Raw genomic sequence first — 23,954 nt, 5'->3', positions numbered from 1 at the left:
CCAAGTCGTGGGCCAATCTCAACATCTAGTGGCCACCTCCCTCCCTTATAAATTCCCCTGGTGTCTAATGGCCCCACACTCTCTCGATTATAGAGTTCTCTGGTGTCTAATAGCCCCCTCCATTCCATATGCATTTCCCTGGTGTCTAGTGGCCCTCCTCCCTCGTCTATACAGTTCCCTGATGTTTAGTGGTGCTCCCTCCCCTATACAATTTCCTGGTTTCAAGTGGCCCCCTCCTTCCCCTATACGGTTCCCTGGATTCTAAAGGCCCCCTTCCCTTTTCTATACAGTTCCCTTGCGTCTAGTGCTTCCCCCCTCCACATATGGCTTCCCTGGTGATTTATAGCTCCTCTGGTGGTCTAGAGTGGGCCAAACATAATGCAAAGTTGGGAAACCACCTGAGGGCCAAATCTGATGGCTCAGAGGGTCAGATTTGGCCCACGGGCCGGAGTTTGACATGTATGATCTAGCCCCTCCCACAGCCTCCACAGTCTTTCTAAAGAGTTGAAGAGGAAATGTAACAACTTATAGTAGAATGCAGTAAAATATTCAGGATACCTACATTTACATTAAATATCCTTGTTTGAGCAGCAGAAATACTTCCTATAGCTATATATTGGTACACAGTCCTGCCCTCTCACTGAGATATCTTTTGTACTTGCTTTAGAACCCTCAGTGTATGAACATTCCACAGAGATCACCTGCCAGTACTATAGATGTTTACACCTGTGATACATTTCAGAAATTAAATTAGGAATAGGAAAGACTTCACAATAGTCAAACACTGACTAATTTATAAGTGAAAATTGTTAAAAAAAAAAATTATAGTTCCTCTTAAAATAAGGAAAAAAATGAAAGTGAAAGAGTTTCTTATGGCAAGCAAACCAAGCTAATGAGAGGTGCACACTGGGATGGTGTGTTAAGGGTCAACTACTTTCATATATGCTCAATCAGGTGGGTCTCTAGCTGCAGTACTGGACACAGAGAGTTGAACTCTTTCAGGAGAGGTAGGAGATTAAACGGGGGAACATTAATGTGCTTTAAATTTGAATGCTCAGCCTTTTAAACATTGGTGATCTACATTAACTTGAAAATGTTTTGTTCTCATTGCTAATTGTTTAATGCATTTACACCATTTTTTTTTTATTTTTTTTTTTAAGATTCATGCTATTTTGTTTGCAGTCTTACCCTACACCAGCGGAGGCATGCAGGCAAGCATGCTAAGAAAGTTTACTTACCCTGTGAAACATTTCTTTCAATGTAAGAGGGTCTACTTTTAGAATGAAGTATTATTTCCCACGCATTTAAAAATTACACTCACTGGTGAATAAAATGATTTTATTTTCTCTGCTGAAGAAAACAATACTCATGAGTGACTTCTCTGGTGCCTAAAGCTGGATCTACATGAGGCGATCCGGCGGCTCGATTAGCAACCGGATCGCCTCTTCCGCATCCCCCGCGCGTACCCGCCGCGTCCCCGCTCGACTGCGCATGCGTCGGATTCGATCCGCCCTCGTCCTCGTCCCCGCGCCGCTTATCTTCAGCTCGATTCCCTGCCATTGTCCCCTCGTGGGGAACGAGCAGGGAATTGGCGGCGGCAAAATCGGACCTGACGGATCGCATCAGCGGCTCGATTGATAAGGAACATCGCCTCCACATCTCCTCGTGTAGACAAAGCTTTAGACCGTATCTTTTCAGTGAAAAATTTCCCACACTCTGAACATAGCTTGTTCATGTTTTCCATTTCCAGATGTACAAAACTACCCATGTGCAGCAGTGGTTACATCAGGCCATGGCCTGAGTAGCCTTTGCAGAAATGTGCCCTTTTCGGCCCTAAAGCTATGGACACATGCTAAATTTTCATCATTCTTAAGGAACTTTTGTGATTGTTTCAAGTGACAATCTAGTCCAAAATCTGTCCAAAATCCATGACTTTCTTGGTCATGGATGTTGCTGCCCCTGAAGGCAGAGCTTTGAGCTGCAGCTATGCCTCCATTCGCGTCAATCCCCGCGGATCTCCGCCTTTCCCCTGCCCCTCTTAGTGAAGTAAGATTGAGAGGGGCGGGGAGAGGCGGCGATCCGCAGGGATTGACGCGCAAAGAGGCAGAGCTACAGCCCTAAGCTCTTCCTCAATCAGGAAGCGCTCCCCGCAGTTTGCACAGGGGGTTTGGGGGGTATAAACCCCTCGTTTTACCGCTCGGACGCTGTGTTTTAGCACTAGCTATAGTGCTTTACATTGACAAAAGTTAAAAGCATTGATTTTATCTCGCTTCAGAGTCTCTTTAAGAAGGTAAATTTAGATTTACCAAAAATTCTGGAGAAGCAAAAGCTGCTTCACTCATTACTACTCCCTGAAGCTGTTGCTATGAATTTTGTGCGATGAAACTTGTTAATTTTTGTTGTATCAATGTATCCTAAGCAGAGAAGCCTTACAAGTCTGTGACCTCAGAGTTGCACCTTTTCTAGTAAGGGTGGACCTGTGGAGCTGCCTGGATGCTGCTCCTTATCAGCTTTTCCTGCTAGGTTTAGTTCACATTGTGCACTTTAGCTCCCTTTCTCTGCAGCTCCTCTCCTCTTGGCCCTGTTATTCTCATTACACAGCTTGCATGAACAATGAACAGCTGCATATTTAGCACCAGGGGGTCTCCGGTTCTAGCTATATCCCTAGGGATTTGAAGGAGATACCAGATGGACATACTAAGAAAATCAACAGATGAATGCACTGTGGTTAGCTTACAATATTAAAAATACTTGCATTATGAAGGCTTAAAGTGCTTTATTATAGCCCACAACCATTCTATCCATGCAATTTAAGCACATGCTATCTATACCCCTCGGTGTCCTAAACAATGGCTTAATAATGTGGAGTCCAGTAATAGGGACAGGCCCACATATGTCCATGCGTATGTAATACATATAAGCAGTGTCTGTATTACTGCCTTGAGTAAATGAATAAGGGTAAGTTCACACTGCACAGGTCAAAAAATGGTTTGTGTAAAAACTGATTAGTCAACTGGATCAGTTTTTATTGGGCATCCGTTTTCCATCTGTGAGCCTCCGTTCCATTAGTGATCGATCCAATGTAATGCATCTGGATTCGGGAAAAAATTGCAGCCTCCCCAAGCTTCGGAACGGGCCGAATGGATCCGTTTTGAACAAAGTAATGTGAACAGAAACCATTGATTAACATGGGATCCGTTCACCTCCATTAGGATTCGGTCTGTTTCGTTATGCTAAGCGGACTTTTTTTATGCCAGTGTGAACCAGCCCTAATAGTATCTTCTATAGGAACACTTATTGCCTCTGCATCCCATGTTATCATGTTTTGAAAAATGAATCATCTCTGATAAATCTCATACAATGTACTAAACAGGAACACGTGTATGACCACCTTTACTTTTTGGTAATGCAGGAATTTTTTGAAATACTTCAGTGCTAAGGCTTCTACACACGTCCAACAAAGTGTGTGACCAACACAACGCCATGATTGACCGTATAACCAGGCGATTGCATGACTTTTGACTATTTTCTGCGCACCAACCAAATGAAACAACAAACTCCATTGCATACTCCACGTGCAAGCAGAATGATGGACTGCACAGTATGGCCACATTCAAAAGAAGTACAAGTCGATCAAACAACATTGTACACACGTGGCCAACTGCACAATATCAGCCCAACAGTTGTGCGAATTGATCCACCGGTTTGATTGACAAACCGGCTGTTGTCAGTTGCTGCACTAGTCATTTGGCACACTTACAAATTCCCAACTATTGTCCAACAGACCAAGTTTGGACAATAGTTGGGTGGAATAGTTGCACATGTGTACGAGCCTTAAAGGATACCAGAGGTGACAAATGACATCAAGCAAAGCCACCACCATTTGCTTGAAGGTGGCTTAAAATTTTTTTATTGATAAGGTGTGAAAATATTATCTAGGAGAAAACTTAAAAGAAAAAGGCCCACCTGCAATTCCATTTCTCTCCTGAGTTTTCTCCTAGGAGATAATTTTTCAACTTCTATTTAGGTTAACAATTCAGCATTTTGCAATTGAGAAAATACCAAAAAGCAGGTGAAAAAGAACTACCAAAACTATTTCTAAGTGTTTTCTAGCTGGCTGGTGATTTGAAAGGCATTTTAATGACAAGTTTGAAAATATCACTTAGGAGAAAATGTTAATTGCATATGGGTCCAAATGCCTTTTAAACCACTAGCAAGCAAGAAAGTATGCAAAATAATTTTAAGGTACTTTTTTAGCTTATTTTTGGTACTTTTTAAATAGCAAAATGCTGAAAAGTTATTTTAAAAAAAAGTTGAAAAGTTACCTGTATCTCCTAGGAGAAAACTCTGAAAAAAAGTTAATTGCATATGGGAATAAAGGTCATCCAGTCTTTAATGCCCAGTTTTCCCACTTCCATGTAGTATGAGAGCTTATCTATGCAATCTTTATTTTAAAAGTATTCAAAATCTGTTGGCCCTCACACTACATCAGGGGTGGCAAACTTAAATACAAAGTGGGCTGAAATTGTATCTTGGGACCAAGTTGTGGGCCAACCTCAATGTATACTGGCCACCTTCCTCCCTTATAAAGTTCCCTGGGGTCTAATGGTCCCCCCTCCCTCACCTATTCAGTTCCCTAGTGCCTCCTCCCTGCCCTATACAGCTCCCTTATGTCTAGTGTTCATACCTGCCCCCCTCTACAGTTCCCTGGTGCCCAGTTGTCCCCACCCTCCCCTATTCAGTTCCCTGGTATTTAGTGCTTTCCCCCTACCTCCCCCAAATGGCTTCCCTGGTGTTTTAGAGCTTCACCTCCAATATAGCTTCCCTGGGGGTCTAGAGGGGACCAAACATAATGCAAAGTGGGAAAACCACTTGAGGGCCACATTTAATTTGTCATGTATGTACTGAAGTGGTAAAATAGGCCAATCAAAATTGGATTTGCATACCAGGATTACGTTATTGGATAAAAATATTATATAAGTTGGAATCCTTATATTCTTCTATCCAAGACATCCGGATGTTTTAAAAGTTCATCTTGTCCTGTAAGAATAATTGTGTCTGTTTCGACAATGTCATGCATTTTGTTAATCCGTTTTGGCTTCACAGGAATAGAGGACTTCACTAAAGTCAGACGATCAGTGGGGACTGTATTGTTCATCATTTCTTGCATGGTTTAGCTGGCTTTGATGTTGAGTGTAGGAGCGAATACACCAATTATTACATTTATTTGACCACAATATTTTACAAAAGATGCTTTAATACCCATTGCATTAAAGTCCCAGCAGCAGTGCGATTATGTGACTCACTGATTTATAAGTATGGCTGCTGGATGTCAGACTGAACTTCTCTTACCTTTTGTTATATATTTACATTTGGACTTTGGGTGATTTATTGGCTTGGTTTTAGCTATGAAGGTCATTTCCTAACTTGATGATGCTGACTTTGTCAAGAGTTATAAAAATGTGTTTTCTGACACCTGAACTTAACCTCCCCTCTTAACAAAGTTTCCCTCTCTGAAGTAGAGATGGCCAAAGAGTTGGTAATAATTCTGACTTGTGTGCAAATTGCATACATATTGTATGCAGTTTAAAATGGGCCAATAAAATGCACTGCTGTGATTTGGATTGGCTGGATTCCAAGCAGCCTACCATTTGCATTAAAGTAAACCTGAAGACTAATTTAAGTCAATCCAGGGGCGTAGCAATAGCCATAGCAGCCATAGCAACCGCTATGGGGCCCTTGAGCAGAGGGGGCCCAGGTTATACTTGTTGTGTTCATTTTTAACTTTCCTTTGTTCCTCCACCCTCTGACTTTGTCTCTTAGCCCAAGGACTATACTCAATGTGCATTGCACGGGAAAGTAAATTGGCCAATCAACTCATATCCATAGGGTAGAGGCAGGTGTTATTGCTCAAAAGTATCCAGTTCTGTGGGCCCCATGAAAATGTTGCTATGGGGCCCCATAACTTCTAGCTACGCCACTGAGTCAATCACTAACATTTCAGTATCTTGTTCCCCAGCTCAGGCCTTATTATATGTAGCTGGGTACATCCAAAAGAGGCGCTGCACAAAAATGGCGCGGGGTGATGCCAATACTGGCATCTTGCTAATAAAGTTTATTTAAAGTTTCTGAAATGTCCTAAACCGTTAAATAACTTTAGTAATAAGATGTCATTAGCGGCATCTGTGATACATGATCTGATCCTGTCTCCTCTCCACTTCCTGTTTAGTTTGCAAGAGTCCTGCAGCCAGCCAATCACCATGCAGGGACTGAAGCCTCATGGTGATTGGCTGGCTGCCAGACTCATGCAAACTAACAAGGAAGTGGAGAGGAGAAGCGATCCGGGACCAGGTAATGTATACAAACCCCTCTGCCTGCTCCCACACTGAACCCTATGCCTAAACCTATCTGCTCCAGCCCCGCTGCATAATCCTGGACTACACTCCCCCACTGCCTAACAATAACCCCTCCACCTCTACCTACTCCCTACTGCATAGGCAGCAATAGTACGAGCCGCGATTTGCGGCAAGGAGATTCAATTATGGTGCCCGATAAATAGTGGGCACTAGATGCCGATTAATTTATTAATTCATGGGCGCCATAATTTAACCTTCTTGCCCCTAGTTATGGCTTGTACTATTGTCGCCTATGGCGGCGCCATTTTTATAGGCACTTGTCCTGCACCTTTTTTTATCTGCTCCTTATGCAGCTGCCCCTGAAGTCTCTAGAGGATTTACAGGACAACTGTCCCCTTTATCCTGGTTTGGTTGGTCCTTTTTATGTCATGATGTCATTATACTCTCTTATTTAAGCAGGCTATTGGGATGTTTTAAAGCCGGAAATTTGTTTTGTTTTTTTATAGATAGCTTGGTTAGGCATTATGTTGCACTTGTAACAGGGATTATAGTGTAATCTTTCATTGTTATTCAACGCTTGTCATGGTATATACAAGTCTGCATACTTAAGTGTAATGGTGGCCACTAATGATTCAATCGGTTTCATCCAATCTTACCATTTCTATGTAATATCAGGGAACTGCCTAAATTATCCATTCAATACTTTCACTCAGTTTACACTCATACTACATAGATTTGGTAAAATTGTTTGAAAAAGATTGGAACATTAGTGGCCACCATTAGATTTCTGTTTGCACTTTGCCTTTTCCTTTTTGTAGCTCTTGAAGATGGTTGTCATTTTTTTTTTGTTACTGGGTCTTTTGAGACTGGTTTTCTGTACACGGTCTTCTGTTTATACTACCTTGTAATTGTATTTTTCAATAAAGTCCCTTTGTACACTAAAGTAAACCTTAAGTGAGAAATCTTACTTTGGGTTTGATACTTGCCTAATTAAAGGGAAGGCTCCGGATAGCTTAGAGCCTTCCTGTTCCTCTGTGCAGCCATTCCTCCACTGTCAGCCGGTAAAGCAACTCTATGAATGCCCCCAAGTAGTTCAGAGAAGAAGTGCATGGCTACTGCACATGCATAAATCTAGACTCTTCCATGCACAGCAACGATGCACCTGACCTCGGAACTTCTCAGAGACACTAGTAGTTCTGAAGAGCTGTTCAACCGAGCAGGTTGAATAGCTTTATCGGCGGGTAGCAGAGGATTGACAGGCTGGACAGAGGAACAGGAAGGCCCTCTACTATGTGCAGCCTTCCCTCTTCTTGGGTAAATATCAAACCTGAAGTGAGTTTTCTCACTTTAGATATACTTTAACCTCTTGAGGACTGCCTAACACTATATGGCGCCGGCATAGTGGCTCTGTTGTTCCTCTGTGCTGCCATAGGGGTCATCTCACATGAGGTGAGATTTGACAGGAGCTCGCACGAGGCACAGCGATCAGCCTGCCAGTGTCTGATCAACACTGGTAGGATGTTTTCTTTTGTAATTAAATTTTAAATGTAAATATAGCATTGACATCTTACGCAGCACTGCACAGATGATTGTCTTGTCACTTAGGGCTGGTTCATACAGACGCTTGCGGCGCGTTTACCGCAAGCATTCGGAACGTTGTGGTAAACGCTCCCATTCAAGTTAATGGGAGCGTGTACACCGAGCTTTTGCGCACCTTTACACGATCGTGGCGTTCGGGTCCCGATTTTTGCTAGCGTTCGAGCTGCCCCTGGAAGCAACATGTAGCTTCCAGGGGGCGGCCAACCGCGACAGCTAATGTGCCACTAGGGGAAGAAAAAAAGCGACCGCATCGGAACGCGTCACGAAGGCTACTGAAGCCTGACCGCACAGCTGCCGCAACGCCCCCAAACGTGACACCACGCAGACGTCCGTCTGAACAAGCCCTTAACTGTCCGACTTATGGACTAACAATCTAATCCCTACCATAGGCTGATGTGTATCTATGTATAGAGTAGTGTATGTATCATAGTGCAAGGCCAATTTGGGGGGGGGGGGGAGGGGGGATAAATAAATGCTAACATTTTAAGCTTTTTTTAATCAATAAAAAAACAAAATAAAAGTCGCAGCAGCAATCAGATACCATCAAAGGAAAGCTCTTTTTGTGAGAGGAAAAGGAGGAAAAAGTCATTTTTCCGGGCCCACCAGATGCACAGGGTGAATATTCCATAATATTAATATAATGCGTAATAAAGGCAAAAGGACGCTGCTAAAGTGGAAGTACCTCTAAGGTGTGCATCTGGTGGGCCCGGATGCCTGTCGCACATTTTGTATACATTTCTGGCCTTTGAGCTGATTGATTGAGCCATACAGAAATTTGTGTTACGGCCTGATGAAGGGCACTTGTATTGTATAGTGAGCCCGAAACGAACATGTGTCGTTGCCTTTAAATATAACACCTACTCAAAGTTACAATCAAGTCAAGCCAGAATACAGTATTCGATGTCTTTTGATATATAATTTATTATATGAAGATCAATTATGTGGAATTGAAGAAATACCTCCTTTTTAAATGTTTTTTGTCAATTGTATTAATAAAGTTTTTCTACAAAGTTTTTGACAAAATTGCACTTTTGCTCCTTATTCTTCCATCCAAGTCCTTCTCTATAAAGTACTTAATCACTGCCACATTATATATATTTTGGCGAAACACTACTGCATCATGTGTATTTTGTAGGGAAACACTGCGCATTGTGTGTATTTTGTGTGCGGCTTGCCAAAAGAGACCTATCAGGAATCCCCCCCCCCTTGAAAATCCTGGATTTGCCCCTGGTATTTGGGATACCCACTTCTACATTCGTTATTTTGGTTTCAGCATAAGAAAGCCTTTCTATATGTATACATTGCTGTAAATTGGCATTTAACCCTTGCCTGTTCAGTTATATGGAATTCTCCTCCTAGTGCATTCTGGGAGACCAGTACTGTCTTCGAGAACACCCAGTACTCAAACATTCCGCAATGATGCACCTACCAGCAGAAAAGATGTTGCCACTTGTGATATGTTTCAGAATATAAATCATGTGCAAACACTGACTTAATAATTTATTAATTAATATTGTCAAAAATAAGCAATTTTAATTTCTCTATTTTCACTACAGTTCCTCTTTAATGCTGCTAGTGCTGGAGTCTAATGCTTTTCAGCTGAACACTGGCACTTAAACCACCACTCCATGACCATGGCTTTATCAGTGAATACCGCAGTCAGCCGGCCCTACCGTGAAGCAACCTAATGTGATTCAGGGCAGCAGCATATAGAGGGCAGCACCAGAAGGAGAGAGTGTCTTACTGCCCAGGAGTGCAGACATCAGAGAAAGGCACGGTGCAAGCACTCAGCACCAAGCTAAGCCATTAGGAAGAGGAGGAGAAGTCAAGCAGTGATTGGAGAATGGAACAGTGTGGTGGAAGAACAGGAGATTGCAAACAGATGATGTGGTCGTCTGCCACTGGCAGGAGGAGGCACACAGACAGCAGCAGGACACCTAGTGGAGGAGTCGAGAGGATGCAGATGACAGATGAGATATCCGCCAACCAGCACTGACTGGAGGAGGCAAGGGCACTTACAGCAGAAGGGTGAGTAGTTTGTTGACTGTCCTATGTAAATTACTGGCTCACACAGCGCCACTCTCTGAGGTCTAACTAAGCATGTCACATGGGTGCAAGACCGTTCTGCACATGTGCAGTTTAGTCTATGCACACCACTGCAGCTTGTGGCACATGAGGGTTGTGGAGCAGTCAGGGCAGTCACACACAGTGAGCGAATAGGGACAGGCAGCCAGGAGAATAGAGAGAGAGGTGTTTAACTTGGGGGAGGCAGGCTGGTTGAGGCTGACTATAGATGTCTTGTAAACCCTGTGGTGCTGAAGCTGGCTGCCATGTGGCAGATCTTACTGAGATCTGAATGAGTGACTGTCACCTATCTACACACTAAGCAGTGAGCTGAGCACTACCATGGAACAAGAAAGGTGCTGGGGACACTGCATTCTGAAGCACAACACGAAACACCAATGATGGCCAGGCTGTGGGAAGACTGACTGCACTTTGAAGAAGTATGGGGTGTTATTTTTTAGAGGAAGTGATACCATTGGGGACAAGGGGGGAGGGGGGGGGGGATTTGCTGCCTTTTATTTGTGTGGAATTTCTGCCTGCTATGCATATGTGGAGTACAGTCATTGCTGTTTTTTATGTGTGGGTTATAGGCTGCATTGTTCAAATTGGAGGTCACTGCTGCATTTCATATGTGGGGCAATTGCTGCACTTCATTTGTGGAGCAATTGCTGCTTCATATTTTGAGTAATTTCTGCACTTCATATGGGGGTGATTAATTATATATGTGGGGTGATTGCGTCACTTCATATGTGGGGTGATTGCCACACATATGTTAGTATAATTAGGGTTTGAGGCGTCTTTGTAATCTTTGCTTCAGGCAGAAAAAAAGTCCAGAACCTGCCCTGACAGCAGTGTAGCCAAACGCTGGTATACAATCATCCTGTGCCAAATCCATCTACTCCTTAAGAGTCGACCAAAGAACATTAACAGCAGTGTTGTGGCCTGGCACAATTTACTGTCAGAAACACATACAATATGAGAACAATACAACACTACAAATATCAAACAGAATAGCAAACATTGCAAAATTGTATCCTGTAAACAAATGCCTCCTTACTGTGTCCATAATCGGACAAGAAAAAAAATGCTTTGTGTGTTTTGTATAGCCTGTACATTCAATTTATTTGTAATCCGTCAGACTCGGTGCTTTTAGCTGACAATCAAATGAGGCATTTCTAAGAAATCGCTATTGGCAGTTCTGATTCAGTGATTGTCTGTAACGTTTTAGTGAAGCAATTGCTACTTATGGAGGAACATGCAATTACTATACTGTATAATTTGCTTGGTAAATAGTTCTAAAGGCAGCTTAGATGAAGACATTTCATTCCGGCATAGCCTTGCCATGTCTATGCTGGATTCAAGCATTACAATTCAATATCATCTAAAAGGAAATGCTTTCCAATTCATGTACTTTAACGGTTGGTGAAAATATTCAATGTACAGCACAGGGCAGGCGGATACAAGCAAAGGTGACTGGGTGAGTGGAGGACAAATTGGGGAACTATCTGCAATGAACTTAGGACAATGCAGCTCACCTGCCAATCATAGGACTGAGTCTTGGGGAGGGGAGGATTCTCTCTGCATGCATTTTGTATGTTCTTCCCATCTTTGCTGAGGAAAATGTCCGCACTATATAAATGCTTTATCATAATTTCACTGAAAAGACCTACAGTACGAATTGTGGGAAAAGCACATTTATAAGACCATAGTGGAAATATTTTCTTAAAGTAATTATCCATTATATTTTACTAAAGCATATACCGGTAATTAGGCAAACTGATTTTTGTTTGGGGGGGGGGGGGGGGGGGGGGGGTCTTAAAGAAAAAAATAAATAAATAATTAGCCAGAGTCTTCCACCAAAGTAACATAATGCAGCACTCTCTACCCCCAACAGCACAATGTGACAACTTATCATCCGAGCTACATAAATGGGCAGTACACACACACACGTACACACACACACGTACACACACACACGTGCACACACACGTACACACACACACATACACATACACACACACACACACACACACACGTACACACACACACACACACGTACACACACACACACACACACACACACACACACACACGTACACACACACACACACGTACACACACACACACGTACACACACACACACGTACACACACACACACGTACACACACACACACACACACACACACACACACACACACACACACACACACACACACACACACACACACACACACACACACACACACACACACACACCATAATTAAGTATATTGCTCCAAGTAACATAATTTGGCAGCATGTACCCTTGAAGGGAGCCTAAACCTAAACTGAGGAGTATATGGATTTTTTTTCTTTTAAAATAATTTGCCTGACTCTCCTGCTGACCCTGTGTCTCTAATACTTTTAGCCACAGCCCCTGAACAAGCATGCAGATCAGATGCTCAGACTGAAGTGAGACTGGATTAGCTGCATGCTTGTTTCAGGTGTGTGATTCAACCACTAGTGCAGCCAAAGATCAGCAGGACTGTCAAGCAACTGGTATTGTTTAAAAGGAAACATTGACATCCCTCTCAGTTAAGGTTCCCTTTAAATAACATAATTATAATTAAGCGCCTTTGAATGAAACCTGGGTAGCAGTGGTGGACAAAGCCAACGATGGGCCCCTGTGCAGAATAAATGAAGCGGGCCCCATGTAAGCGGGCGTGGTCATAATAGATCATGGTTGGATCCAAACAATGCCAATAAGATAAAAGTACATGAACCTAGGTCACATTCTGTAGGCACTGTATTAATGTAGCACGCATTTCAAACTTGTATATGACAGGGGTGCAAGCTATTACCACTGTTTCCCTTGAGTTTCAGAGAGAAATGCATGGAGAAAAGCCTAGAGGATAATCAGGCCCTTAGTGGTGCAATTGCATGGGCCCTAAAGGACATGGAGCCCCTGCACGGTTACACGGCCTGCACGGGCCTATGTCCACCTCTGCTGGGTAGCATTCCCCCGGCACACAAATAGGCAGTCTGTCTCCCAAGACACAAGGCAGAGTGCTCACCATATAACTACTGGGCAGTGTGCCTCCCGGATCTCTGGTGTTCCTTGGGAGCCTGTAAATAAAAATACTCCCCTTCCAGGCTTCTTGTGTCTTATAGCCACCCGCATGACCAAAGATCACATTTTTCCCCAACGTGGTATTTGGTGTGGATATGAATTGATGTTTCTGAAATCTGCATGATTTTATACATTGCGCTGCTGATGTGATTGGCTGAACAGATAATTGAATAACAGAAGCAGGTGCACTGGTGTCCCTAATAAACCTATCATTGTATAGTGTGCCATCAGATGACAGCAGAACAGAATGGTGATCCTAGGTATTATTGCCAGAGAACAGCCGCTAGTATATTGGAGTCTCTGGCCCTTACTGGGAGCTTTTACTGTGACCTCTGAACTACATCTGATCATATTACAGTTTAAAGGAACACTGTGAATGTATAATTACTCATTATTGTTCTAGCACTGCTGATGTCATTGTAAACAAGCACGAGCCTGCCATACCAGGAGACAGATCTATTGCAGTTTCAGCCAGGAACTATGGATTTTTACCCATCCTCTGTGGTATAGTATTAGCCATAGATGGCTAAACAAAAAAACTGATGTTCTAGGCAACACCTAGCTATCTCAATATATTTTTGGATGTGAGTTATCCTGAGTGCTCCGATATCTTCAAGTCTGGATTTAAAATTTCTCCTCTCCAAGGCAAAATTTCCTGCAGCTCCCCTTCTATGTGCAACATACCCCTCTAATTCCCTTTGCAGCCCCCTCTTCCATTCATGTATAGCAGGCAGCTCCCTTCAGTTATATACAGATCCCTTGAGCAGCAGCTCCCTATTTCTACATGTAGTTCCTTATTTGCAAACTCCATTTGCAGCCTCTTCTTCCACATGCAGCAAACCCTCTTCTAAGTCAATCCGCCCCTTGTCCCACTGCCGCCCAAGGTCCAGGCCTTTGTGGCCACTCCAGAAATCCGGCCCTGGTTATCTTCTTCGGGCTCTGAGCATTATTGGAGATCTGCTCGTTGAAATCTTTTTAGTTAAAAAGCCATTTGTGTTAGGGCATTTTTTTTCTCATCTCATTTCTGACTAAAGGTGGCCACTAATGATACAATCTTGATTGTACAATTTTAGTATAAGGGTAAACTGAGTGAATGTACTTTGAATGTGTACATTAGGTATTCCCTCATACTACACAGAAGTGGTAAGAAGAAGACAAGGGCACTGCTACTTTAAGAACCTTTATTGGCGATGTGGGTACACAGACAGCAAGGGGGGAGGCAGGGGGAGGTATTGGACTGCCTGACAGCTGTTTCGCGACCAGTGTCGCTTCTTCAGGGGCAGTAGAACTCTGCTGTCAGGCTGTCCAATACCCCCCCCCCCCCAGCTTTCTTTATACCCACATCGCCAATAAAGGGTCTTAAAGTAGCAGCCCATGCCTTTTTCTTTCTCTTCAATGGATCAGTCACTCTAGAAAGGAGCACGGCACCAGGCATCCTAGGCTAGCAGATGTAAGCACTGCCCTCCAGCCGCATTCTGGGGCAGTAATCTGGTCTCCTGCACTGCATTTTTTGGATAAGGAGGCGAATTTCATGAACACATATGAACTCGATAGATTTATGCAGGTGCGTAACTGGAGGGGACAGCCCCTGTGATCGCAGGGGGGCCCAGAGCTGGGGGGGGGGGGGCCCAACTACTAACCTTCCCTTCCTCTCATACAGGGCACTATACTTCAGATCATGTCTTTATTTCCAAACCAAATAACTGTGTTTGCCACAACAATGTCCGATACATGTAAGACAAGAAACAGAACATTTATATCACACTTTTCTCCTTTTGGCCACAAAGGGCCAGAGCTGTAGCCACTAATGTGCGCTCTATAGGCGGTAGCAGTGTTAGGAAGTCTTGCACAAGGTCTTCTCAATGTCAGTGATGGCTTACCTTGGCACTCCAGGTGTGGTGGAACTACAAGTCCCATGAGGCATTGCAATACTCTGACAGCTCTTAGCATAACTAAGGGAGGCAGAGGCATGATGGGATTTGTAGTTTTGTCACAGCTGGAGTGCCAAGGTTAGCCATCACCGGAATAGGTGCTGGCTTACTGAACAGGAAGAGACAAGATTCGAAGTGAACCCAGGTCTCCTGTGTCAGAGGCGGAGCCCTTAACCAGCCACTGGAAGCCGCTGTGAGGCGAGATTTCCACAAACTTGTGGACAAAATCTACCATGTGGCAAAGTTGTCAGTTAACTTTTTACGTCATACAACATTTGCTCTTACATTTTATGTACTTCTTATTGTCTGAGGTCTTGGGTCCTTTTTTCACACTGTAAAGATTGCTGTGTAATATGATTGCAACGCTGTTGAAAAATCGGACCATGCATTACATGTGCAGAGCCACTGTACCGTGAAGCATACAGTACAACGAAAGCTTCACTGCGACTGTAAACAAACGTGTCACCCACTTAATGCACAACATGCTCTGCATAACTGAGTCGGAAGCCAGTGCCTCACAATTGCTGTGAAAGCCCCATAGGGTTATCATTGCATCACTTTGCGACGTAATGATATTGTCCATTGCAATGTAACGCAAGTGTTAAAGGGCCTTAAAGGGAAACTAAGTGACAGGGATATGGAGACATATTTTGTTTGAAACTTTTTTTTAATATACTTTGGAAGTAAAGCAATATATAACAAATGACAATGCAAGGCATTGTCAGTGGGGGGACATTTATCAAGTGTCTGAGACTAAATATTGGTAGATTTTTAGAAATCCATGCAGAACTGTCTTGGACATCTTAAGAAATCACTTGATAGTGCAGTTTCCTTCTAAAACTGTTCTTCAATAGGAGGAGTTAGAAAGATTTCTCAGACAGTGCAGTGTGTGAGGCATATTGCTGTTTCTGAAGTAACCAATACATCTGCTGTATTGCACCAATGCCCAGCACAGGGAAGGGTTAAGCACAGAAAAGTTTCACAGGATTCAGCCAGGGGGGGGGGGGGAGGAGCACTTCACAAATCATGCCTAGCCTGCACTGCTGCACAATCTGTAGAAGTGCTATTAAGCACTTCTTAATCTTCTTTGCACTTTTCTTAACTGTAGTGCAGTTCTAGAAATTCATGCAAAACTGCCACTATTAAGTAGGATTTAAGAATCTTCTTCTTATCATGCAGAACTATGCTCCCTGCTGGTTAGAACTGTTTAAGAAGTAAAAACTGTGGGTAATGCTTTCATAAATCTGGCCCAGTGACTCTTGTCAAAGTTATACACATGACGTTGGGCGACACAGAGGCATGTCATGAGGCAGAGAACATCCGAGCTACATAAATAGGCAACACACACGCACACACGCACACACACACACGCACACACACTCACTCACACACACACACACACTCACTCACACACATTCACTCACACACACTCTCTCTCACACACTCTCTCTCACACACTCTCTCTCACACACTCTCTCTCACACACTCTCTCACACACTCTCTCACACACTCTCTCACACACTCTCTCACACACACTCTCACACACACTCTCACACACACTCTCACACACACTCTCACACACACACTCTTTCTATTCCCTCGCTATGCTATAAGAAAAAGAATAACTTGACTTTTCCACAACTGAGCAAGAATGGGGCGAGCTGACTTTTATGTTACTTTGCTCTGTTCGATGTCTTTTTTTATTTTATTTTTTTTATTATAAAGTTCTGCTCTATGAGGTCACTGGGTACAAAACCATGTCTGTCTGAAATCTCAGCTCCCTCGTGAACCGATTTCCTTTTAAATACATTTAATTCCTGTTATCTCCTGTACCTTTTACATATTCATCAACTGATATTGTTAAAACCTCGTTTTCATTACCTAGCTTGAAAATTAATTGCCCTTGTGAAGAGATCTTTAAGAACTGCCTGTTCTCACTGATGGTCTGGGTCAAACCCTTTTCAGATAGAAGTTCTGTTTTGTTGTGCAAATTGCGGAGAAAATTTTATCATATTAGAATAATTTGTGTTTTATGGGATCTCTGAAAACTTTTTACTGGTGAGTTAGTAACAATAGTCATGGGGAAAAATACCTCTAAGGGCTGGGACCCACTGGGCGTGGTCTGGCAGCACAGTTGGCACTACACTTTGCCAGTGGAACCCGATGCCCACTCTCGCCAGATTGTTGGACCCACCCAGGCGGTGAACAGGCCATGCCAATTCACTCCCCATAGCCCGCAGCTCAGGTGTCTTCCAGCAGGCAGAGCAGGGCTACGGGAAAATGGAGTCTGAAGCCCTGAACTGGTGACTATTTGTGTCTCCAGTGCAGGGCATTGGGCACCATCATCCCGTAGCCCTGCTCTCTGCCTGTCAGCATGGGACTTTCACAGCAGCTGGCTGCAGGATTTTTTTAAAAAAATTTTTAATAGGTGCACATTATTTTCTGGTGAAATGCTGCTGCCCACTAGTTTTTCTAGTGGAAAATTGCCACATTACAATTATTTTCTGATGAAACATTGCCGCATTACGAATATTTTATAGTGAAACATTGCCGCATTACGAATATTTTATGGTGAAACATTGCCACACTACGATTATTTTATGGTTGAAACATTGCCGCATTACGATTATTTTATGGTGAAACATTGCTGCATCACCATTCATTTCTTGAGGGGGGGCACCAAGTGGGGGCGGGGGTATCGCGCCACAGGTTTTCTCGCCTGGTGTGACAAAATGGCTAAAGCCCCCCCTGCCATAGTGGGTTCCAGCCTTTCTCCACTTGCTCCCCTCTGCCATGTTCTGCATACAGCATATGAAAAGTAGGTGAGAGCACCTCTCACATTTTTGACAATATTTTGTTATATCCTTTCACGGGACAACAATGAAGATATGACCCTTTGAGAACAGCTGGATAGCATGCACGTTAAGGGTATTGCCTTTGGTGTAGGGTCCCCCTCCCTCGCTGTTACAGTAGTCTGCACTATGATCTTTTTTGTTTTTGAGGAAAATGGGATTTAAAGAACACAGGAAGAAATCCTATCTGGTCATGGATCGTATATCATAAGGACTGACTTCCTTTAGGGTGATAAGTATGGTATGGACATTTGGGTAGCGCACTCTCAACCTTTTGTATGTATGCTTTTGGTGTAATGTAACACTATAGTTTGAGGGATAGATGGGAGCTAGGCGCACCTATAATAAACCAACAATAATAAGTTCCAGTAATGCCATGTTCCAAATGCAGTTTCTTTATGCACTTTCAAAAGGTTCCAAAAATGATCAGAAATTACTGTTCAGCGCAACCTGAGTTGAAAGTATATAAGAGCCCTTTATTTTATTACAGTAAGTTGAACCCGATCAGATTTTTCAGATCATATGTTTGCCAATACATCACCTTCCATCCTGCACTCCTAACAATTTTTTATTTTTCTCCTAATCAGAACAAGGTTTTTCTCTTTTAAAGGCACATTCATTAGTTTTTAATGTTGCTCGCCAACCATGGAACAATACGTGCCAGTAATGCCATGTTCTTAACACATTCTTTTTGTTGATAATAGCAGAAGCTTTGGATAAAATACAGAACTGTTTAATAGTTTCAAGACCAAAGTGGCTCTTAGTCATAACAGTCTACAAATCTCCCCATACCATTAAACTACTCTGTTCCACCAAAAGAGTCATCTTCCAGTGGAATAGTGCATTAATGGGATGTGAAGAGTTGTGATGTGTTATGACTGAGAGCCCCTTTGAGCATGACACATATAAACAGTTCTACGTTTCATCTGACTACCATTAGTTAAGACTCCACTGAGGACATGGCACTGCTGGCACTTATTGTTAATGTTTTATTATACTACGCCCAGTCTAAGTACAACTCTGTGAGAAAGAAAGTTTGCCTCAAGATTGTTGCACAAGGCACATGTTCCATATACGGTGTAAAGGCTTGTACACACCCTTTACTAAAGTTGTCTGAGGCGGCTGATAACTAGCAACCGCTTGAGCAGATTATCAAGCATGTGCAAGGCTGGATTTATACTTTTTTGCCCCTAGGCAGCGTACGTACAAAAAGGGCGCCTGGACAAAAAGGGCGCGGGGTGTAAACTCTAAATAATAATTAATCATTAATAGGGTTTATAAAAATAGTGTGCTATATTTCGTTTACAAATAAAGTTTAACAAAATTATAAATCATTAAATAATGTTTATAAAATCGGAAATTGTGAAAACGTTAATCTTCCCTATTTGTAAAGTTAAACTTATAATTACGTTTATTAAAAAAACAATAATATATGTTTAATTGCTATAATTGTATATTATTGTGAATAACCTTCATTTATGGTTTGTTCTTATAATAAAATCTGAAAATATTCTTTATAACGATGATATAAATATAAGTACGTTCGTAATAAGTGTTGTAAAACATTAGTAATTATTACTAAAATTTTACTAAAACTATACCTAAGCCTACTCTTACACAGAACCCTCCCTGTACCTATCCCTAACCCCTAGACCCCCCTGTTGGTGCCTAAACCTAAGACCCCCCTGTTGGTGCCTAAACCTAAGACCCCCTGTTGGTGCCTAAACCTAAGCCCCCCCCTGTTGGTGCCTAAGTAACCCTCCCTGTACCTACCCCTAACCCCTAGACCCCCCTGTTGGTGCCTAAACCTAAGACCCCCCTGTTGGTGCCTAAACCTAAGACCCCCCTGTTGGTGCCTAACCCCTAGACCCCCCTGTTGGTGCCTAAACCTAAGACCCCCCTGTTGGTGCCTAAACCTAAGCCCCCCCCCTGTTGGTGCCTAAGTAACCCTCCCTGTACCTACCCCTAACCCCTAGACCCCCCTGTTGGTGCCTAAACCTAAGACCCCCCTGTTGGTGCCTAAACCTAAGACCCCCTGGTGGTGCCTAAACCTAAGACCCCCCTGTTGGTGCCTAAACCTAAGACCCCCCTGTTGGTGCCTAAACCTAAGACCCCCCTGTTGGTGCCTAAACCTAAGACCCCCCTGTTGGTGCCTAAACCTAAGACCCCCCCCTGTTGGTGCCTAAGTAACCCTCCCTGTACCTACCCCTAACCCCTAGACCCCCCTGTTGGTGCCTAAACCTAAGACCCCCCTGTTGGTGCCTAAACCTAAGACCCCCTGGTGGTGCCTAAACCTAAGACCCCCCTGTTGGTGCCTAAACCTAAGACCCCCCTGTTGGTGCCTAAACCTAAGACCCCCCTGTTGGTGCCTAAACCTAAGACCCCCCTGTTGGTGCCTAAACCTAAGACCCCCCCTGGTGGTGCCTAAACCTAAGACCCCCCTGTTAGTGCCTAAACCTAGGACCCCCCTGTTGGTGCCTAAACCTAAGACCCCCCTTTATTATGTGGATAATAATGTTTTACTAATAATGGATGCAAAAAATATTTTGCAATTTACGTAACGTACTGATCGCTTTATTTTGTGAATAATAATGTTTTTTATTATGTGGATAATAATGTTTTACAAATTGTGACTCCAAAACATATATACTATATTTACATTACGTACTGATCGCTTTATTTTGTGAATAATGTTTTAAAAACAGTAAGGGATAAAACTTTAAATAAAAAAATATATTGCAATTTACATTACGTACTGATCGCTTTAATTTGTGAATAATGTTTTAAAAACAGTAAGGGATAAAACTTTAAATAATGTTTTAATTATTTAAATAAGATAAATATATTTAGTATTTTCATAAACGTTATTCGGCACGGGTGCATTTTATAAACGTAAATCAACACAAGCTCAGTTATAAATCATTAAACAGCTCCGGGCGCCGTTTGTAAACTTTATTTAGCTCCGGGCGCCGTTTGTAAACTTTATTTAGCTCCGGCGCCCTTTTTTCCTGCTCGGCGCCCATTAAACGTTATTTATTATGGGAGTGAATGGCGGCGCCCTTTTTGTCCACTAGCTGCCTGCGCCCTTTTTTCCCAGCTCCCCCTAGGCAAGCTTTCTTGCAGCTCCCCTTCCATGTGCAGCACCCCCCTCCTATTCCCTGTGCAGAGCCCTTTTCCATGTCTAATATTTATGTACAGCAGCCAACTTTTATTGCATACAAAACCCTTGGGCAGCAGCTCCCTATTTGTCTGTTGCTCCTTATTTGCAACATCTGTATTCCATTTGGAGCAATCCCTCTTCCATGTCTAGCTGCACCTCTGCCAGCTGCCGCCCAAGGCCCTGGCCTTCTAGGAATCTATCCCTGAGCATGTGTACAGCAGCCCCCCACCCTCAACCCACCCGGCTTTCTGGTAAAGACAGCGGCTGATACATCCAACCTACTGCTCTGACACCTGCTGCACACAACACATCTGGATCATTTGGATCCACCTTGCCGAGCTACGCCGCACACCATAAGCTGCTTCTTGCAGCACGTTTTGACACCAACCGCAGGATCCACCGTCACTTGAGAGACATTCTCACTGGGGACTCGTCACAGGTGCCAACAGCTTTCACCATTCCTTGTACGGTAGCCAATCTGGGCTGGATCCTCTTTAGGTTTGATCTTACAGTGGATAGCCATTACCATCTCAGGACCTCATCATTCTGGGGACTACATTACCTACCACGCATCCATTCATCTGTGTGCAGAGCGGCATTTATATGAGGTAACATGGTCGCACTATCCGATATGGACAATTGCTGACATCTGGATGGTAAGCTACAATAGACACTATGCTTGTATGATATGCTGTCTATGCGACCTACATTGCTGTTTGAGCTGCCTAATGGCTTTGCTGCTTCCGCACTAACAAGACGCTATACAGACTTCTCCTTCATAGTGACTGCGGCTGAGTATGCTGGAATAGCTTATTAACAACCTTCCTTATGATTGCAGCTATTGGTTACTGAAACATTTGACTTCTTGTATCTATTTACAGGAACTTGGTGGAACATTTTGCTAATTGACTCTAGGTTGAGTCCCCTTAAGAATAACTGGCATATGCCATATCTGAGCTCTTTGTGGATTTAAATATCTGGGGTTGTTGTGTATGTGTGAGTGTAAGAACGCCAGCTTGGTTGCGGGGTGGCCACCTAGCTATTTTTAACCTTAAAGTGTATGTGTGTACATCTTTTGGTATAATAAAACCCTTTTTTTATACTTTATTAGTTATTGAGTTGATTTGTTGGCTTCACTCCCCATGCTTTCATATCCTACAGTTTCAGACAGAGTAATTTGGATGCCATAGATCATCTGCATTGCCATTATTGGAATTACATAGCTACAGGGCAGCCCCCGTACAATTCTATTACACAGCCCCCCCCCCCAGCTCAGCACAGTGAACCAACACTGAAATTCAGTGGACAGACACTGTGTGTCAGAGGAAAAGGAATGGTTTGTTAAACTTTTCCCTGCTGAATATGTTTTTTTACATTATGTGCACTGCAGTGCCACGTTTCCCCAAGCCTCCCCTAGCATAATACAGAGCAGCAGGGTGTGCTTCATATTTACCTGATCCAAATGCTGGCTTCACTTTCCCCTTGCAGGATCGTCTCTTTTCTTCTACCACCAAGCAGCGCTGTAATGCCGGCAGTCTCATCCGGGTCCTGATCACATGATATGACCTGAAGGAAGGATGGCAGCATAAAGGTGGCCATACATGGTACAATTTTTCAATTAGATAATTTAGTTTGATTATTCCGTTAGATCGAATATAAAGATTTTTCCAGCATGTCCGATCATTTTTCCCGAAAAAACGGGATAATCGTTCGAATTTCTTGATCGAAAAAAAAAAATATTTTCAACTTTCATTCAATTCGATCATTTAGATCTAATAAACGGGAAAATCGAACGTTTTTATTGTATCGTGTATGGGCACCATTATGGTGCTAATACACGATACAATAAAAACGTTCACTCTTCCCATTTTTTCGATCTGAATGATCGAATCGAATGAAAGTAGAAAATATTTTTTTTCGATCAAGAAATTCGAACGATTATCCCGTTTTTTTGTTTTGTTTTTTTTGTAAATCTGATGGAAAAATCTTTATATTCGATCTAACGGAATAATCGAACTAAATTATCTAATCGAAAAAAAAATGAAAAATTGTCCCATGTATGGCCACCATTACAGAGCCAATCTCCCCTTCCACCACTGAGCAGTGCTGTAACATATACATCCTCCTTCGGGTCCCGATCACGTCATATCATATGATGGAGATGTTGGCATTACAGCACTACTCGGTGATAGAAGAGGAGAGCTGATCCTGCAAAGGGAGAGCGCAGCCTGCATCCGGATCAGGTAAATATGAAGCGCTACCCGCCACCCTGCATTAGGCAGACCCCGTTTTGCCAACTGAGGCAGCACTGCACAAAGTTACTTAAAACAAGATCACTCTGACAGGGCAGTTAAAAGGTTAATTACCACTATTCAAAGCACATATTGAGGTGATATTTACCAATACAGAACCAATAAAGACCTAATGCATTAGCTCATACATGTCAAACTCTGGCCTGTGGGCCAAATCTGGCCCTTAGAGGCATTTGGCCCTCAAGTGGTTTCCCCATTTTGCATTATGTTTGGCCCACTCCAGACCACCAGGGAAGCTATAATCCCTAGAACACCATGGAAGCCATATGGGGGAGGTAGGAGGGAAGCACTAAACACCAGGGAACTGTGTAGGGGAGGCAGGGACCTCTAGACACCAGGGAACTATATAGAGGATGGAGGATAACTAGACACAAGGGTACTGTATAAGGGTTGGAAGGGGAGGGTGGTCCATTAGGCACCTGGGAACTTTATAAGGGATCAAGGAGGCCAGTGGACATTGAGGTTGGCCAACGACTAGGTCCCTGTGTACAATTTTGGCCCCCGTTGAATTTGAGTTAGACACCCTTGCTGGAGGAGTGCGTACATGTGAAAATGGCATGGGGTCATGTG

At 43.1% G+C, this 23,954-nt stretch overlaps 1 long non-coding RNA gene across 2 annotated transcripts in view; it reads left to right on the top strand.

The window, feature by feature from the left end:
- Positions 1 to 23,954, top strand: part of LOC137535644 (uncharacterized) — a 357,455-nt gene that overhangs the window by 198,661 nt on the left and 134,840 nt on the right. For both annotated transcript variants that reach the window (XR_011024422.1, XR_011024423.1), the window contains one exon: positions 9,512 to 9,983. This is a non-coding gene — a long non-coding RNA (uncharacterized lncRNA). The remainder of the gene's footprint in view (positions 1 to 9,511; positions 9,984 to 23,954) is intronic.

This window comes from Hyperolius riggenbachi, chromosome 10 (assembly GCF_040937935.1).
Source record: "Hyperolius riggenbachi isolate aHypRig1 chromosome 10, aHypRig1.pri, whole genome shotgun sequence".
Lineage (NCBI taxonomy): Eukaryota > Metazoa > Chordata > Amphibia > Anura > Hyperoliidae > Hyperolius > Hyperolius riggenbachi.
This window is presented reverse-complemented; position numbering and strand designations above follow the sequence as displayed.